The sequence below is a fragment of the Macaca mulatta genome, chromosome 7, assembly GCF_049350105.2.
Source record: "Macaca mulatta isolate MMU2019108-1 chromosome 7, T2T-MMU8v2.0, whole genome shotgun sequence".
Lineage (NCBI taxonomy): Eukaryota > Metazoa > Chordata > Mammalia > Primates > Cercopithecidae > Macaca > Macaca mulatta.
This window is the reverse complement of record NC_133412.1, coordinates 73,840,791-73,857,234: the sequence shown is the minus strand read 5'-3', so window position 1 is coordinate 73,857,234 and position 16,444 is coordinate 73,840,791. Positions and strand designations below refer to the sequence as shown.

At 43.0% G+C, this 16,444-nt stretch overlaps 1 protein-coding gene and 1 long non-coding RNA gene across 16 annotated transcripts in view; one reads left to right on the top strand and one right to left on the bottom strand.

The window, feature by feature from the left end:
* Nucleotides 1-16,444, bottom strand: part of HOMER2 (homer scaffold protein 2) — a 142,347-nt gene that overhangs the window by 46,126 nt on the left and 79,777 nt on the right. The window lies entirely within an intron of this gene.
* On the top strand, nucleotides 13,912-16,272 carry LOC144330051 (uncharacterized). Its single transcript, XR_013395902.1, has 2 exons — nucleotides 13,912-15,164; nucleotides 16,186-16,272. It is a non-coding gene; the product is annotated as an uncharacterized LOC144330051 (long non-coding RNA).

The window sequence follows — 16,444 nt, the reverse complement described above, 5'->3', positions numbered from 1 at the left end:
TTTCACTCCACATGCCTAAAGCACTTTATGTGATTCACCAGATTTACATATTACCTATGTTTCTTTCTGTTGAGTGGGGAATTAGATTTTGACAATAAGTATTTAGAAATAAGGCAGATGAATAAAAATTGTAATGGATTTTACTGCATTTCATATTTTAAGCTATCTACTTCACAAAGTAATGCAAAATGACAGACTTATCACAAAATATGTTTAATTTTGAAGAAAGTATCTTTACACAAACTCTCAAAAATCCTTTAAGTGTTCAAAATAAGATACGAATAGAAAAAAAAGCTATCAACATGTAAAAATAGTCCCATTGTTGCGGATCATGAGGTCAGGAAATCGAGACCATCCTGGCTAACACGGTGAAACCCCATCTCTACTAAAAATACAAAAAATTAGCCGTGCGTGGTGGTGGGCGCCTGTAGTCCCAGCTACTCGGGAGGCTGAGGCAGAAGAATGGCGTGAACCTGGGAGGCACAGCTTGCAGTGAGCCAAGATTGTGCCACTGCACTCCAGCCTGGGCGACAGAGCGAGACTCCGTCTCAAAAAAAAAAAAAAAAAAAAAAAAAAAAAAATCCCATTGTTTATAAAATGCTACAGATTTAATAAGTACTTATTACAGACACAAAATTAAATTAAAAGGTAACTTACACAATTTTTAAAATCTTTACAATGTCAAAAGAGATAACATAAAAGAGACATAGACAAGAAGATAAAACAAACAAAAAATAAAACAAAGGGAAAAGAGAATTTTAAGTGTTCTGGTCTCTAGATGAAATAATTTTAGGCGAAGCAGTCTTTGAATCCATCCTGACTGTAGAATACTCATTATTAAAATTTTAAGAATGCTCTTGAGAAACTTTTCCTAGAAAACCAATTTGCCACTTGAGCTTCATATAAGGGCTACTGAGTAACACCAGCAGCCTCAACCATCAACTGTGGTTTTGAAGAAAAGCAGCCATCTTCTTTACGCCTGTTTCTCCACGGGCATGCTATTAATGCTGCTTCAGTGCAGCTGTTCACAGAGGCCAGCATTCCAGAACAGAGGCTAGCAGCATTCCTTGCTTCCCGAAACTTCCCTTCCAGGTCCCCTGGAGCAGGACAAGTGCCTCTGGGGCTGTGGATTACTAGGGCATTTTTATTCCCTCAACAGAGAGCAAGTTCACCCACACACTTAATGCTAAACCAACACCCTTCCAGCAGCTGGGTGACAGCTGTTAGAAACAAAAGGAGGATTCTCACTGTAATTTCCTGGATCTGTTGTCAAGAGAGGCCAGCCAATGGGGAGTGTGTGCATATCAATGCAAGCCCTCATATTCCGTCCACGTGATATGATCCAGTCTGCCACCTGGATCACCCAGCTGTGCCACTCTCAGCCCAGCACCATATTTTGCTAGTCATCTAAGTACAACACCATAAAGGAAAACACTTCCTCACACAGTATTCTCTTGCATATGTGAAAGGAAGGAGCGATTTAAAAGGCAGTAACTACAGAACATTTTTTGAAGAATCAAATTATGCTACAATATCTGCCTCATTGTCAGAGCACTAAATGGGCTGGGCTGGGGGCCCATGGGTTAGAGAAGAGCCTTCCTGGGAAGGGACCCAGATTTTCAGATCTTCCCTCCTATTCCCTACACCAGAAAAGAGGGATTGGGTCTGGGTTTTGGCATGCTTAGACACGTGTTTCCTAAATCTCCACGACAGGAATTAGCTGTTACACTTACTAAAAATACTTGTTCCCAGGCCCCATCCTAGCCCTCTTGAACCTGGCTCTCCAAGGAAGGACCCAGGGGGCTCCACTTTTAAGAACTCTAGGTGATTTTTATTTTCAAGGAAGCTAGGGAGACATTCACATTAGATATAATCAGATGATCTAAAAAAGAAAAAATAAAGAAGTGGCCCCTAGAGCCAGCATCTCTACTCCAGAATGACACTGGTGACTGAATGACAGAGGAAGACTCCAGAAAGTTCTCCCACAGCTGTGGAGGGGGCTGGAGGTGGGGCAACAGGGGGACCAAGAACAGGGTCTCTGGATGCAAAGGATGGGGACAAGGGAACAGGCAGAGCTGTTCTGGTCAGGAAGGAGGGTGGAGATGAGTGTGGCCTGTTGTGGCCCAGCAGTGGCCTTCCACAAGCACTCTCTGTCCCTGAGGCCTACACGAGGGAGGAAGTGAGGAAAGCAAAGTGGAAAAACGGAGGAGAAGGCACAGGGAGCCGAGAAGATGGCAGAGCTTCCTGACCAGGCACAGGCAAACCAGCCAGCTGTCTGCGAGGCATGATCCGGGTCAAAGTGAGCAGACAAGAGGGGCTCCATCTCCAAATCTGCCTGCTCAGCTCTGTGGATGGACTGAAGTCATGGTGGGCTGCCATCAGAACGCCCAAGTAGAAACGCAAGGATGCTGGCAGAACACAATGGCTCACCTGGCTACACTCTTGGTCACCATGGACAGGCCCTCTGTAGGGCAGGTGGCTGCTCCAGAGTGGGGGGAGGCACAGAGACCTGGGAGGGGTACTGCAGGGCATCCTGGCAGCTCCATTCTGAGGTAGTCACCATGGCAGGAAGCTATGGTCCTCCTGAGGCCAAAGACCTGCATTCCTCATCCTTGAGCCCCTGGGCAAACAGGGGAGGATTGCACAGCCAGTCTGGCAGGAAACTACCTGTGGCTCTGGGATTTCACAGGAATAACCAAGTCTGGGGGCACTGGGGAGTTCTATGCTATTCTTCTACAATCCAAAATGTCTGACGATATTTTAAGAAAAGGCAAAAAAGGAAGGCAAGGAGAAGAAAAGCTCATAACTGACCTTACCAATGACTGCTTACCATTCTGCTAGGCTTGCTCTCCACTTTGAAACTGCAACAATCCTACAGGGAAGGGGCTGAACAGGTGGGGAAACAAGAACTCAGAGAGGCCAGGTAACCTGACTTGGGTAACACAGTACATGACAGGTCTGAGATTTGATGTTTTTTGTTGTTGTTGTTTGTTTTGTTTTTTGTGTTTTTGTTTTGTTTTTTTCAGATGGAGTCTTGCTCTGTCGCCCAGGCTGGAGTGCAGTGGCATGATCTTGGTTCACTGCAACCTCCACCTCCTGGGTTCAAGCAATTCTCTGCCTTAGCCTCCCAAGTAGCTGGGATTACAGGCACCCACCACCACGCCTGGCTAATTTTTGTATTTTTAGTAGAGACGGGGTTTCACCATCTTGGCCAGGCTGGTCTTGAACTCCTGACCTAGTGATCCACCTGCCTCGGCCTCCCAAAGTGTTGGGATTACAGGCGTGAGCCACTGCACCTGGCAATTTGATGTCATTTCTAAGTGACATGGAAACCCTCCCTCTTAACCATTATGTTACTCTTTCTTCCTACAATAATAGCTGTCTGTAGTAGGCAGCTTCGGATGTGGCTCCCGGTGACCTCCACTCCTAGTGTTCACGCCCTTATGGAATCCCTTCCTCTTGAGTGTGGGCTAGACCTGCAACTTGCAAAGGTGATGGGACGTCATTTGTGTAATTAAGTCACATAGGATTATGACATCTATCTCCTACCAGGCTCTCTCAATAAATTACCTTGTTGGTTTTGATGAAGCAAGCTGCCATATTAGGGAGATCCACCTTACAAGGAATTGAGGAAAGACTCCAGCCAACTGCCAGACAGGAACTGAGGCCCTTAGTCCAACTCCCTTGGAGGAATGGAAATTCAGCCAACGACCACATGAGCTTGGAAGCAGATCGTTCCACAAGTGAGCCTTCAGATGAGACTCTAGCCCTGGTCAACACCTTGATTACAGCCTTGCAAGAGCCCCTGAAGCAAAGGGCCCAACTAAGCTATACTGGACTCCAGACACACAGAAATGTGTTTTGTTTTAAGATGCTATGTATGTGACAGTTTATTACGTAGCAATAGAAGAGACATTGTCCTTCACAGAAAGTTTACTATACACCAAGCAAATCGTACATATTCTCATTTAATCCTCCCAACAGGGCTGTAAGTGGGCAGTGCTATCCACACAGAAAATCAAGAGTCACAGGATCACTTCAGGCAAACTGAACAAATCTTAACACCTCTATGGGCAAAATCCAAATACAAACCTCACCACAAAATTCAGAAAAGCAGACCCTGACTTTGAAAGAGTATTCTGCTTCACCTGAGAAAGCAAAAGAGCTAGAAGTAGGACATAGAAGTCATTTCCTCCTGTGTGCAAATCAATATAAATAGAAAGATTTAAGAGAATCAGAACTTTCCAACCCGCATTTCCTTCCCAGCAGGGAAAAGCTGAAGAGAATGTATCAGAGGACAGAAATTACCTTCATATCCAAATTTATTCTCCTTCCTTTGATGTTCAATGTTCAGAGAGTAAATTTCAAATATACTCCCATTCCTTCTTCAGTGCTTTAAATAGAAAGCAGATGTTTCCGGATGGCAAAACACTTTAGACAGACAATATAACTTACCGTTCCTTGCATAGTTTCTTTAGAGCTGAATAAACACCAATTGCTGTTCATTGAACACATTCTGGAACCTGACAGTAATTGTTCCCAAGAATAATTAGACACTCTGTGCAACATATGTATGTTTGGAATATGAAACCACTCAGCAAAGAGACCACTCCTGCTTTGAACAATTTCTGGCTCCGGGTGAAATAATTCTGCAAAGAATTGGCATGACTACTTTTTGCAAAGAAAAAAGAGGGAGAGAGAAATTATGTTTTAACTTATCATAATTCTTCACTTGCAATGCTTAGCTCCACATTTTTTTCTGACATAAACCTACAAAATCCAAAAATTCTTATTTTTCCTACTTCTATTTGATTTGAATTAAAACCAACCCTTCAGACATTATTTTACAGTATTACAAAGTCTCATAAGGTGCCCTAATTAGTTTTTGTCTTGAGTCTTAAACCCCTCCAAACACCATCTACTACACCAACCGACAGGTCTTCCTCTAGTCCAGATGGGTCATGCTCTGCCTGCCCAGATGTAAAGGCTTCCCTGGCTCTGTCCCCAACAGGACCAGCTCCCAGTGCTTTGCATGAATTATAGGCTGGCCCCTGACAAACCTGGCCCTGCCCTCTCACCAGAAGGGCTTGCTGCTTTCCTTCTAGAACTTCTGAATCATCTGTACTTTCACACATCCCAGCCAATGCATATGCCCATCACTGGACCCAACACATCCTCCCTTGACTATCCCTTCATGTACTGTCATAGTATCTTGTGAAGTCTGATTTGTGCTCTGAAGACACAGGCCATTGACTGCTCACCCATCACAAGGGATTGGAAGCATGGGCTCATCTGACCACTGACCCACACTCTACGTGGTCAACAGGCTACAACAGCCAGCAGGGCCAAATCCTCAGAACCCAGGACAGAGAACTGAAGGAAAAAGGAAATGTGGACAGAAATTTTTTTCTTGCACATCCTCCCATGCAAAGAATCTAACTTATAAGCATATTGGAGTTCTACTTTTATACAAAATCCACATAGCAACGTTATTGTTATTTGCAGATAATAGAATTGCACATAGAGAACACCCAAGAAAATCAACTGAAAGAGTATAGTAATTAAAATTAAGTAAAGTGGCCGGGCGCGGTGGCTCAAGCCTGTAATCCCAGCACTTTGGGAGGCCGAGACGGGCGGATCACGAGGTCACAAGATCAAGACCATCCTAGCTAACATGGTGAAACCCCGTCTCTACTAAAAAAATACAAAAAACTAGCCGGGCGAGGTGGCGGGCGCCTGTAGTCCCAGATACTCCGGAGGCTGAGGCAGGAGAATGGCCTAAACCCGGGAGGCGGAGCTTGCAGTGAGCTGAGATCCGGCCACTGCACTCCAGCCTGGGTGCCAGAGCGAGACTCCGTCTCAAAAAAAAAAAAAAAAAAAAAAAAAAAATTAAGTAAAGTGGCTAGGTATAAAATTACTAATAAAAAAAATCAGTAGCCTTCCTAAATACACAAACAACCAGATAAAAAATATAATAGATTGTCTGGCTGGGCAAGGTGGTTCATGCCTGTAATCCCAGCACTTTTGAGAGGCCAAGGTGGGCGGATTACTTGGGGTCAGGAGTTCGAGACCATCCTGGCCAACATGGCAAAACATGTCTCTACTAAAAATATAAAAATTAGCTCAGTGTGGTGGTGGGCACCTGTAATCCCAGCTACTTGGGAGGCTGAGGCAGGAGAATCGCTTGAACCAGGGAGGCGGTGGTTGCAGGGAGCTGAGATTATGCAACTGCACTTCAAGCCTGGGTAACACAATAGGTGAGACTCCGTCACAAAATAAAAAATATATAATAATAGATTTCCTAAAATCCCATTTACAGTAGCAACCAAAAGGATACAACTTCTTGGAATCTATTTACAAAGCATGCAAGATCTATGTTTAGAAAATAAAAGTAAGCCAGGTACAATGGTGTGCCCCTATAGTCCCAGCCACACAGGAGGCTGAGGCAGCAGTATGGCTTGAGACCAGGCTCTAGTACACACTATGATTGGGCCTGTGAATTTCCAATGTATTCCAGCCTGGGCAACATAGCAAGACCAATATTTTTAAGAAGTCAAATAAATAAATACGATAAGAACAAAAACTTCTGAGGCACACAGAAGAAAACTTTAATAAGACACATTCTTAAATGGGAAAGCCAAAACAAAGCTGTCAATTATCCCTAAATATATAAATCTAACATAAGAAAAATAGTAGTATTATTTTTAGAACTAGACAGGGTTATTCATATGGAAAACTATGTGAGGACAGCCAAAATATTCTGAAAATGAAAAGCAATGAAGAGTTTTAGCCATCTCAGATATTGAAATATATTATTATAAAGTTATAGCAAACAAGGCAGAAGGTCTTAGTAAATAGATAAATAATGGAAGAGCATAGAGTCCAGAAATAGAAGCTCAAAGAATTCAGTGCATGACACAGGCAGTATTGATCATTAGTGGAGACACAGAAATCCTGTTACAACAATGCACAGCTACCTAGGAAGAGTCTGCATCTGCTGGACCTTAGCCAGATGTCTGTCTCCTTGCCTGGTCTGAGCCCCTTCAAGGAGGTCACAGCTGCCCCATTCTATTAAAGTTATTTTCTTCCTGTCCCCAAACTGACCAATTAACAAACCTTACAAATTAGTGATCTGATAGAAGAAATACTTGTCACAAATCCTCCTAGTCCTCTGACTAGGGATTCCCTTTTTGGGTTACATTTACACCAGGGAATGGATGAGGCAAGTGCCCCTGATGAATACTGACAGGTTTTATTAATAACACTACCTTATTTCCTAGAGTGTCTGACAGTTTTTAAGGAGCTTTGAACACACATTCTCCTATTGGTCCTCCTGAGATGTGGGTTTGACAAAGTTCTGGGGCTGGTTCACAGCTAAAGGCTGCCCCAGAGGAGCCATCAGATCCATTCCCATGTGCTTTGGAAAAGGGTCCCAATTCTCCAAAAGGGCTGGATGGGCCCAGGACAGTGGGTGAGGACCTGGACAGCCAGGAGGGAGACAGGTAGAGTTGTGGAGAAGCAAAGCTGAGATGGAAAGCAAATATGGGCATGGGGGTGTGGAGGGGGAGGTAAAGCTTCTCTGAGGATGCAGGATAGGTAAACATTATGGCGGTGGGGATGAGTGATGTGAAGGGGAAGTCTAGGACAGGGACAGAAGAGAAAATAAAACAAAACTCACTAGCAACATAGCAATGCCATCTTATATTCAAATAGCACCCCTGCACAGAAACCCCTCTCCCACCTCCATACATATACATCTCTCTCCACCTCAGCCCAGAGCCCAGCAAATCTGCTAGGTTTAGCAGATGAGGGAGGACACAGCTATTCAGGCACCAGAAGTGCACTCAGAGATCAGCAAGGGCCACTGTGTGGCACAGGAAGCAGGTGGCAGGAGACGAGGTCTCAGGGAGGGCCAAAGCCAGATAACCATGGAGCCTGAGCCTCAGGCTAAGGAAATAAGTTTTTATCTTGGGACCAGCATCTCCCTAATGTGCTCTGTGGAGCTATTTTCTCTTCCAAATACATTCCAAAAAACATATATGTAGGAAAAACATTAAAAAGCATTTGGATAGTCATTCTCATAATTATGTGCTATCACCTTCAAGAAGTGTTCTCAAGCCAAGACTGCCAGGAAATAGCTTGGGGGCTGCATAATACACAGGTATCTCCCTGTGAGCCACAACATAGGTGTATTCTTGCACTGACAAACTGGTCACTGCATGGATGGTTACTTTCTATCCACAGTATGTTGTCTACAGAAGGAATCATCTCAGGATTTCAACGTATATTTGTTTCTGTAGATGGTATGGTTAACATTTATACTATAAAAATTCATCCCACTTTAATCTATCATGAACAAAGGAAGTTTTAAACAAAAAGCAGAGTTTATGATTCACGTATGAACCCCACAAGCCAAGATCTGGAAAACATCCAAGTGATTCCTTTTTTGTTTGTTTTTTTTGAGACCGAGTCTCTCTCTGCCACCTAGGCTGGAGTGCAGTGGTGCAATCTCAGCTCACTGCAACCTCTGCCTCCCGGGTTCAAGAGATTCTCCTGCCTCAGCTTCCTGAGTAGCTGTGACTACAGGCACCTGCCACTACACCTGGCTAATTTTTGTATTTTCAGTAGAGACAGGGTTTCACCATATTGGCCAGGCTGATTTCGAACTCCTGACCTTGTGATCCGCCCGCCTCGGCCTCCCAAAGTTCTGGGATTACAGACATGAGCCACTGTGCCCAGCCAATATCCTAGTGATTTCTAAAAAACCAGGTGGTGTGCTGCCCAAGTCACAAGGATTAATGATTTCTGAGACAGTTTTTAATTCAAGAGAGCACAAAATCTTGCCGAAGGAACAGTTTGTGTTCTTCCTTTTGCTATAACACATCTGTGTGCAAAGATTTTCATATTACACTGTAATGAAACAAATTATGGAAGACGTCATGCCATACCTGATATGAGGGTATTACTTGGAAACATTATTCTTAATATTGATTAGATACGGTTTTTTTTAAAGGACTGGTAAAATAATGTTTTCAATTTTAAATACTGAGGGCTTTTATATTCATCTACAATAAAAATGAAATTAGATGTCTACTTATATACTTTGTTCTTAAGCTGAAAATAATTTTGTTTTATTCTATTACAAAGCATTCGCCTACAAATGTGAATAATCTCACAGCAATTAATTCATCTGTGAGACCATATCTTGCTGTCCACTTCACCTAAGAGTCTGTTGTATTTTATGATCGGTTGATCTTCCACTAGTGTTTCAAAATGGGTACATTATTCCATAGTAAAATAAATTTAGAAAATGCTGAGCAAAGGAGTGGCACAATCAGCACTACAATTTAGAGGGATCACTGTGGCACTTCTATTGAAGACGGGCTGAAGGGGGAAGAGACCGGAAGCTATTACTGAGGCACTTCGCAATCACCCAGGCACCGGGAGATGGAGGCCTGGCCTAGAGTGGTAGGGACGAATGGAAGGGAGTGGGTTCCTGAGATTTCAAAATGGCGTCGGGACAATTTTCAGTTTCCAGTCCCGCACGTGAAGAGCTTGGAAGTCGCCACTTCATTTTAACAAGTAAAAGGCCGGGCACCGTGGCTCACGCCTGTAATCCCAGCACTTTGGGAGACCAAGGCAGGCGGATCACCTGACGTCGGAAGTTTGAGACCAGTCTGACAAACATGGAGAAACCCCATCTCTACTAAAAATACAAAAAAATTAGCCGGGCCTGGTGGTGCATATTTGTAATCCCAGCTACTCAGGAGGCTGAGGCAGGAGAATCGCTTGAACTCGGGAGGTAGAGAGGTTGCACTGAGCTGAGATTGTGCCCCGAGATTGCACCATTGCACTCCAGCCTGGGCAACAAGAGCGAAACTCCGTCTAAACACACACACACAGACACACACACACACACACACACCCACCCCAAGTAAAAAGCTGAACAAGGCTGGGCGCAGTGGCTCACGCCTTGTAATCCCAGCACTTTGGGAGGCCAAGGCGGGCAGATCAGTTGAGGCCAGGAGTTCGAGATCAGGCTGACCAACACGGTGAAACACCGTTTTTACTAAAAATAGAAAAAGTAGCCAGGCGTGGTGGCCCGCACCTGTAATCTCAGCTACTCGGGAGGCTGAGGTGGGAGGATTGCTTGGGCCTGGGAGGTGGAGGCTGCAGTGAGCCGAGATCACACCACTGCACTCCAGCCTGGGCAATTGAGTGAGACTGGCTCAAAACAAAAAACACACGGAAAAATCAACACCTCTTCTTCGCTCTGTCACAGAAGTGGGGTCACAGGGCAAACCACTGCCCCCAAAATTGGAGAGACAAGCAGGTACAGAGAATCACAACTTACCATAGCAGAAAGCCATTAGCAGAGACCTCTGTGGAAACAAGTGCCAGGGCAGGAAAACCTGAACTATAATTGGGGAATTGCTGAAGGCTCAGTGTGGGTAGGTCTCAAGAGTTAAAAACTCCAGAGGGACCCAATCATAGGGGTGGGGGGAGGGGCATGCCCACTGTCTTGAGTTTTACTTCCAGGAGTTTTACCAGGTTTTCACACCGAGCATCAGAGAAAAATCCCCTCATGCTTCAGGCAGGGGGAGGGGAATGCAGTCATTTTAAAATATACCAGAGCACCTGTTCTTCCTAACAAGCCCTGCCCTCAGGAGAAACTAATTTACCAGGGCCCAATCAGCTGGGGTACTCTCAGTGCCCAACTAAGCTGGAGGAAGGGAAATACCCAACTCCAGCCCGCTTCAACCATCCTGTCCTACCTAAGCGGAGAGAAAAAAATTGAGAAGCATTGGTGAAGTTCACAGTCCAGGGGCACAGGCTCACCTAAAGACTGAGACATAGTCATAGGGCTGTGGAATGCTTCCCCTCCCCCGGATCCTACCACCACATTACTAAAGGCTTATTTATGCAGTTCACTTCACACAGGACAGCATGTCTATCTTTCACCAAAAAATTACAAAGCACACCAAAAGTTAAAAATAAATAAATAGTTTGAAGAGACTGAACAAGTATGAGAACTGGAGTCGTAATATGGCAGGCATGTTGGAATTATTGGCCCAGGAATTTTTTAAATGATGATTAATATGCTAAGGGCTTTGATGGAAAAAGTAGACAGCATGCCAGAACAGATGAATAATGTAAGGAGATGGAAATTCTAAGAAAGAACCAAACAGAAATACTACAGATTAACAACACTGTAACAGAATAAAGAGTGCCTTTGATGCATTCATTAGTAGACAGTACGGAGCTAAGGAAAGAATCTCAGTCTTCAAGGCAGCCCTTATTAAACTGCTTCTGGAAGGCTCAGGGATTAGAAGTTCTGAAACTTTCAAAACTGAAAAGCAATGAGAAAAGACTGAAAACAAAACAAAAAACACCAAAAAACAGAATAGCCAAGAAATGTGGGAAAACTGGAAAAGGTATAACATAGGCATAATAAAAATACTAGAAGGAGAAGAGGGAAAGAAAAATCAGAAGCAACATTTGAAGCAATAATGACTAAGAATTTCCCCCAAATTAATGTCAGACACCAAACCACAGACCCAGGAAGCTCAGAGGACACCACGCAGGATAAATGCCAAAAACTATACCCTAGGCATATCACATTCAAACTTCAGAAAATCAAAAATAAATTTAAAATCTTGAAAAAAGCCAGAGGAAAGAAACACCTTACCTACAAAGGAACAAAGATAAGAATGACATCTAACTTCTTAGAAACCATGCAAGTGAGAAGAATGGAGTAAAATACATAGTGTTAAGAGAAAAAAGCACTCACCAACCTAGAATTTTGTACTCTGAGAAATTATTGTTTAAAAATGAAGGAGAAATAAGGACTCTCAGACATACAAAAATGGATGGAGTTTGTTGCCAATAGACCTGCTTTACAAGAAATGTTAAGTGTTTCAGAAAGAAGGAAAATGAGATAGGACAGAAACTTCAATCTACATAAAGAAAGAACATCAGAGAATGAATAAGTGAAGGTAGCATAAAAACTTTTTTGTTATTCTTAATTGATCTAACAGATAACAGTATGATAAAAATAATAACAATATATGCATATATGTAAATGAAGTGAATAACAGGATGACATAAGCGATGGGATGGAGGAGTTAGGATTATTTTGTTATTATAAATTACTTGTACTACCCATGAAGCAATATAGTGTTATCTGAAAGTAAGCTTGGATTCATTGTAAATGTATACTGCAAACTCTATGGCAGCCAGTAAAAAAGTGAAAAAAAAGAAGTATAATTGATATGCTAAGAAAGGAGAAAAGAATAGAATCATATGAAATGCTCAATTACAAAAGGCAGAAAAAGTGTAGAAGAAAAAATTGGAACAAAGAACATGGGCAACAAATAGAAAACTGTAACAAATAAGACAGATATTAATCCAATGATATCAAATCACCTTAAATGTCAATATACTAAATACACACAAGATAGAGATTGTTAGAGTGGGTTAAAAAATAAGGCCTGACTACAAGAAACCCACTTTTTGTTTTTCTTTTTGAGACAGAGTTTTGCTCTTGTTGCCCAGACTGGAGTGCAATGGTGCAATCTTGGCTCACAGCAACCTCTGCCTCCGGGGTTCAAGTGATTCTCCTGCCTCGGCCTCCTGAGTAGCTGGGATTACAGGCACAGGCTACCATGCCCAGCTAATTTTTGTATTTTTAGTAGAGATGGGGTTTCTCCATGTTGGTCTCAAACTCCTGACCTCAAATGATCCGCCCACCTTGGCCTCCCAAAGTGCTGGGATTACAGGTGTGAGCCACTGTGCCCGGCCACAAGGAACCCACTTTAAATATAAAGACACATATAGATTAAAAGTAAAGGATAGAAAAACATACACCATATAACACTAGTCAAAAGACAGCAGGAGTAGCTCTATCACTTTCAGACAGAGCAGACTTAAGAGCAAGGAAAGTTATAAGAGATAAAGAGAGTCATTACCTAATAATAAAGGGGCCAATACTAAAAGAAGACATAACCTTAATGTGTATGTGCCTAACAGCAAAGTGTCAAAATACATGCCAAAACTAACAGAACTACAAGAAAAAAAATTAGTGAATCCACTATTATAGTTGGAAATATCAACAGCCTTCAGTTAGAAATGGACAGAGCCGAGGCTGGGTGCAGTGGCTCACGCCTGTAATCCCAGCACTTTGGGAGGCCGAGGCGGGTGTATAACTGGAGAGTCGGGAGTTTGAGACCAGGCTGGCCAACATGGTGAAACTCTGTCTCTACTAAAAATACAAAAAACTAGCTGGACACCACCAAGCAGGTGCCTGCAGTCCCAACTACTCAGGAGGGTGAGGCATGAGAATTGCTTGAACCCAGGAGGCAGAGGTTGCAGTGAGCCAAGACTGTGCCACAGCACTCCAGCCTGGGTGACAGAGCAAGACCCTATCTCAAAAAGAAGGAAGGAAGAAAGGAAGAAAGGAAGGGAGGGAGGGAGGGAGGGAAGGAAGGAGGAAGGGAGGGAGGGAGGAGGGAGGGAGGAGGGGGGAGGGGGAGGGAGGAATTCGAAGAGGCAGAAAATCCTTCAGTACAGAGTTGAACTCAACATCACGACATCAACTAATAGGGTATAATTGGCACCTACAGACTATTCATCCAACAAGAGTAGATTGCATGTTCTTTTTCAAAGTGACATGAGGCCGGGCACGGTGGCTCACGCCTGTAATCCTAGCACTTTGGGAGGCGGAGATGGGCGGATCATGAGGTCAGGAGATCGAGACCATCCTGGCTAACACAGTGAAACCCCGTCTCTACTAAAAGTATGAAAAAAAATTAGCCAGGCATGGTGGCAGGCTCCTGTAGTCCCGGCTACTCGGGAGGCTGAGGCAGAAGGATGGCGTGAACCCAGGAGGCGGAGCTTGCAGTCAGCTGAGATCACACCACTGCACTCCAGCCTGGGCGACAGAGTGAGACTCTGTCTCAAAAACAAAACAAAACAAAACAAAACAAAAACAAAAAAAAAACGAAAGTGACATGAAACATTCAAGATAGACCATATTCTGGGCCATAAAACACACCTCAACAAATTTAGAAGAATAGAAATTATATAATGTCTGTTTTCATACCACAATGGAATTAAACTAGAATTCAAAAATAGGAGTGGCTAAAAAGTAGAAACAACTCAAATGTTCATCAACAGATGAATGAATAACAAAATGTGGTATATCCATATAATAGAGTATTATTTGGCAATAAAAAAGAAATAAAGTAGTGATACAGGATATAGATATTATTTGATAATAAAAAAAGAAATAAAGTACTGATACAGGCTATAACAGGGATGAACCTTGAAAACATTGTGCTCAGTGAAAGAAGGCAGTCACAAAAGGCCAGACATTCTATGATTCCATTTATATGAAATGTCTAGAATAGGCAAAAAACCTATGGAGAGAAAGTAGATGAGTGGCTGTCCAAGGATAGGAAGCCAGGGTAGAGGAAATTAGGAGTGACTGCTAATGGATTCTGACTTTCAGGGGGAATAAAAATGTTCTATAAAATTAGATTGTGGTGATGGTTCCAAAGTCTCTGATTATAGTAGAAAAATAAATCAACGAATGTATACTTATGTGAATTGTATATTATGTGAATTATATCTCAATAAAGCTGTATTAAACTTCTAGGAGTCCACTGATTCAGACTGAGCTTCTGCACTCAGTCCCAACAGACTAAACCAAAATGGAGTCACTTATGCTAAAGTTCCAGGTGACCATGCCAAAACTAAGTGGTTTATCTGACCTTTCAAGAAATCAGGACAGAGAATAGCCAAATCCCCACACAGGCCAGTTTTATCAGACATGATAAGGAAGCTCCCTCCACTTTAACCTTTCTAGGGACAGTAACTTTGAAACAACCATCTGCTTTTTGTTGTTTCTTGTTTCTGCTTTCTTCAGCTCTTTTCTGTCCATACATACTCAGTGTCTACATTGCAGGGTGGAATTCTCTGAATCTCTTCTGATTCTGAGGGCTGCCTAATTCAGTAATTGTTCTGTTAAATGTATTTTGTCTTAAGTTTTTCTTTTATCAGCTGTTTTGCTTTTTTTAAAAAAAAAATCAAACGTGGAGGATGAAGGAGAAAAAAGACTCAGTGACTCTAAATTGCCTGGCTTGGGCAACTGAGAGGAGATTTTAGTGATGCTGGGTGTGCCTTGCCTGTGAACCAACTGGAAGAGATGTTGGAAAGTGAGTGGAATTTCTTTTTGGGGTGACTGCAGGGTTAGACGACAACACTGGGGAGCCCACAGCAGCAACTGAGAAGAAATCACAGTGGATGAAACCACTCAGGGAGGGTCTGCATAGAGAAAAGAGGAGAGGAACAACCAAACCAGGGAGGCACCCAGGTCAGGGGCAAGAAAAGGAACCATCCTTGGATGAACACAGGGCCAAGAACACAGTAGGAAAGCCAGGAAAGAGTACTGGAACTCAAAGTTAAGTTCAGGATCATTCAAGTTGACTGATCATTCCAAAAAACCATTTGGCTGTGTTAGAAGTAAATGCTCGGTGCTGCGAAGTGCAAACAGCACTCAGGCAAGTTTTCTCAGCAAGGCAATTTACTTCTATAGAAGGGTGCATCTCACAGATGGAACAGTGGTGAGAGCACACCAGACAAGGGAGGGGAAAGGGGTCTTCTTCCTAACGCAGTTAGTCCCTACTGCTATGTCTTTCCCCTATTGGCTAGGGTGCGGTGGTTCACGCCTGTAATCCCAGCACTTTGGGAGGCCGAGACAGGACCTCACCTGAGGTCAAGAGTTCGAGACCAGCCTGGCCAGCATGGTAAAACCCCATCTCTACAAAAGTACCAAAATTAGCCAGGTATGATGGCGAGTGTCTGTAATCCCAGCCACTTGGGAGGCTGAGGCAGGAGAATCGCTTGAACCCAGGAGGGGGAGGTTGCAGTGAGCCAAGATCACACCACTGCACCCCAGCCTGGGTGACAGAGTGCGACTCTGTCCCCAAAAATAAATAAATTTAAATTTCACATAAACAGTGAATAATTTTTAAAGTTATTTTTGAGATAAAATTTAGACATCATAAAATCTACCTTTTTAAAGTCCCCAATTCAGAGGCTTTTTATTCACAGAATTGTGTAACCATCACCACTACTTAATTTCAGAGCATTTTCAGAGCACCCCTCAAATCCCATACTCATTAGCAATCATTCTCCTCTTTCCCCAGCCCCCAGCAACCACTAATTTACTTTGACTCTATGAATTTGCCTGTTTCAGGCATTTCATATAAATTGAATCATACAATATGTGGCTTTTTATGTCTAGCTTTTCTTTTTAGTGAGCATAATATTTCTGAGGTTGATCCATGTCAATATATATCAGTATTTCATTCTGTTTATGGCTGTATTATAGCCCACTGTATGGATATATCACTTTTTTAAAATAAATTCTTCAGTTGATGGA